A 4,053-nucleotide genomic window follows, 5' to 3' on the forward strand; every position below is an offset into this window, starting at 1 on the left:
CTCCACCATTGCTGATGATAGGGGGCGCTTTGTGGCTGTGGCGGGGCGGTGGGAGGGCAGAACGTTGGTTTTGGTTTCTGTTTATGTCCCTCCTGCCCTACAGGCCTCCACGTTTGCTGATCTGGGCAAGGCCTTGTTGGAACTCCCTGAAGGGATGCTGGTGGTGGGAGGAGAATTCAATGCGGTTGGATCTGGATTGCTCGACAGGTACCCGCCCAGGGACACCGGGGGGGCTCAGAAGTGGCTTCCTGACTTTCTCGATACTTTTGGCCTGGTAGATTGTTGGAGGCTACGACACCCCACTCAGAGACAATATACCTTTCACTCTGGGGCCCACGGTAGTCTCTCTCGGATTGATTACTTGCTCACTCTGGCTGCGCACGCCTCATTGGTATCTGAGGCCAGGCACATGGCACGGGGTATATCCGATCACTCGCCGGTGTGGGCCCGTCTGGATATTGGCCGAGTAGTGGGGGGCAGGGTGGCTCCCATTAACCCCTGGTACTTTCGTGACCCTAAGCTGCGCAGTGCGTTGCTGAAGGCAGTTGACCACTATTTTCAGGATAATCAGGGTTCAGTTGAATCTGCGGTGTCCTTGTGGGAAGCGTTCAAGACCGTATTGAGAGGGGAGGCCCTTTCCTTGGTAGTGGCAGCCAAGCGGCGGAGAGACGCCGAGGTGACACAAGTTGAGGACGAGATTGCGGCTTTAGACGTGGCCTTGGAGGAGGAGGTTGCAGCGGCCACACTGCATAATTTGAGCTTGAAACAATTGGAATACAGGGATATGGTGACGAACGCTGCCAAGATCCTCAATAGGGAGCAGCAGGGTCGATTGTACGATGTCGGTGATAAGGCCGGGAAGCTGTTGGCGTGGTTGGATAAAAAAGAGCGTGTTAATCGAGTGGTGCCGGAGTTGTCGATGGATGGGGGAGAGGTTGTCACTGACCCCGACGGTATAGTCCAGTGTTTCTCGGACTATTTTCGTACGGTATACACCTCGGTTTCGGACAGGCCGACTGAGGACTCGTGCGACCTTCTGCGTGATATTGCTCTGCCCTGCCTTTCTGTCATAGATAGGGATGACCTTGATGGAGATATAACTGATGACGAAGTGGCGTGTGCTATCCGTGCGTTGCGCTCGGGTAAGGCCTCGGGCCCAAATGGTTTGCCGATTGAGTTGTATAAGCTTCGTCCGGATAAGTTGGCTCCTCACCTGCGCGCCATGTTCATGGAGGCGCGGGTGAATGGGTTTCTTCCGCTTGATCAATGACTGGCGACGATTGTGGTAATACACAAAGACGGTAAGCCCCGGGATAAGTGTGGTTCCTATCGGCCGATATCACTTCTCAACGCCGAGCCGAAAATCCTTGCCAAGATCCTTGCTAACCGCCTGGTCCGGGTGCTTGGAGATTTGATCCACCCGGACCAGTCGGGCTTTATCCCGCACCGTAACACTGCACTGAATCTTAGACGCCTTCATGGAGTGATTGCTAGGACGGGCACGATGCGAGAGCCGGCCATAGTGGCGGCCCTCGATGCCACGATGGCTTTCGATACGGTGGAGTGGGCATACCTGTGGGCTGTGCTAGCCAAGTTCGGCTTCGGGCCTGGCTTTGTAGGCTGGGTGAGGTTGCTTTATGAGGAGCCCCTTGCTAGCGTCGTGGTTAACGGGCGGGCGTCGGCACCGTTCGAGCTCGGGAGGGGCACCCGGCAGGGCTGTCCCCTGTCGCCGTTGTTGTTTGCCCTTGCTCTTGACCTGGCGGCGTGGATACGATGGCACCCGGATATATACGTGGGATTCGTTGGTCGCCTGACCACGAGGACCGTATTTCGCTTTACGCCGACGATATTCTGTTATACCTCACCTCGCCTAAGAAATCTCTCATAGTGGTTTGTGACGTCTTGACTTCTTTCGGTAGGAACTCTGGTCTTGTAATTAATTGGGGAAAGTCATATTTGTATGTCCTGTGTGGTGATGTCCCGCCTGTCCCGCGAAACTGCTCGAACCAGATCGCCCGGCAGGGCTTTTTGTATTTAGGGATCTATATTTCCACTGACCCCACTTTACGATACGAGAAAAACTTGCTCCCTCCCTTGGCATGTTTGCGGCGGGACGTGGCGGGCTGGCGGCGGTTGCCGCTTTCCCTCCTTGGCCGCGCCGCCCTGTTTAAAATGATGTCTCTTCCCCGTTTCCTCTATGCCTTGCAGAATACCCTTGAATTGGTCCCGGCCAGTTATTTCAGAGAGGTCGAAAGCCTCCAGCGTGCGCTATTGTGGGATGGGCGACCGCGCATAGCGCTCGCTAAGTTGACGCTTCCGTGGTATGACGGGGGTATCGCGCTTCCAGGCATTCGACGTTATTATTGGGCCACTCAGTTGAGCGCGATTAACCATGGTGTCTATGGTCCGGCGCTGAGCCCCAGCTACGCCATGGACCGGTGGTTGCTGCGCGGGCGTAATTACCACAGAGCGTTGTACTCGAAGTCGTTGGACTTAACCCTTACGGGGCCCACCAGGGTGGCCGTGCACGTGTGGAAGGTGGCGACCGATTCACTAGGCTGGAGGGGTAAGCTTACCCTTGCCACCCCGTTGTTTGACTCCGATATTCTGGGGAAGCTTTGGCATACAAAAGGGTTTGAGAAATGGGACCTGATCGGTATATCCAGGGTTGGAGACCTTTTGGTTAAGGGTAGGGTGAAGTCATTCGAGGAGCTGCAAAAGGAATATGAGCTAGGGAGCACGGAGTTCTTCCGCTACGCTCAAGTGTGTCACGCCTTGCGGTCAGTCCTTGTAGAGGGGGAGACGGTGCCTGAGTCCTCTCCGTTGGAGGACCGGATCCTGGATGGCCATATGCCAGAGAGTACGATCTCTCTCATTTATAAGAAACTAATTAATGTACGGGCAGATCTTCTTCTAGGGTTGCGCGATCAATGGACTAGGGATGGCCTCGAATTAGATGATGAGGATTGGCAGTCTGCAGTTTCTTCGCCCAAAGAGGTTGCGATCCCTGCGCGCCTGCGGCTGGTGCAGCTTAAAATACTCCATAGAGTTTACGTGACAGGGCCTAGGCTGGTCCATATGGGTTTCTCTGAGGAGGGCTTATGTAAGAGAGGCTGTGGTATGATGGGCACCTTTCTACATATTATTTGGGAATGCGGTGCGATCATGGAGTTCTGGAAGCGTATCCACAATGTGATGGGGGAGGTGACGGGCATCGCCATGCAGCCGGAGGCGCGGTGTTGTCTCCTGAATGTTTGGGGTCCTACCGACCACGACGCGGCACAGACTCAGTGGGTGACCCTAGGGAACATGGTAGCTAAGCGGGACATCGCTCGCCTGTGGGGCTCTACTAGGCCTCCTACATTGGCAGCGTGGATGGAAAACATGGATTGGAGTATGTTTAGGGAGAAGACAGTGTATTGTGCTCAAGGGCGCTCCCGGAAATGGCACGCCGTATGGGGGCGATGGAACCAGTACCGAGGGGGCATATGCCTGCCCCCAGACCCGAACCCGCCTGAGGAGCAGCTCTCCCCTTAGCATTCTTTCCGGCTTTGTATTCTTTGCTGGTATGTGTTTGCTTTCTTGAGTCTCTGCCTTCCCCTCCTTCCCTTACTATAGACCTGTGTCTGATGGACGAAATGGGGCTCGCTCCCCCTGCTGGGAACCCTTTTTGTGCTTTCAGTACTTATCGCCTTGCTTGTGTTTAGGTTTGGGTTTGTGTTTATTTAAAACAGAACCTTTTGCTTCTCCTATCAGTGAAATGTGGACGCTTGCTTGTGTTGTGTTCTAAAGCTGCCGTACCTCCGGGTTGTCGGCTGAATAGCTGTGTCCCTGACTTGAAAAATAAAGGTTTTTGAAAAAAAAAAAAAAAAAATGAACTCAGATGCGGCCGCTCGGTAATGTGACCAAACACTAAATAAGATCCAGTAAGTGTTGAAATAACTGGAATCAGGAAGCAAGATGACTGCAGGGTAATTGAACATCAGGAGCGGTATAATAGATACCCGACTCCAAAAGTATTTACTGGTTCTAATACCACAATTAAATTACAAC

Source organism: Triturus cristatus, chromosome 3_1 (assembly GCF_964204655.1).
Source record: "Triturus cristatus chromosome 3_1, aTriCri1.1, whole genome shotgun sequence".
Classification (NCBI taxonomy): Eukaryota; Metazoa; Chordata; class Amphibia; order Caudata; family Salamandridae; genus Triturus; species Triturus cristatus.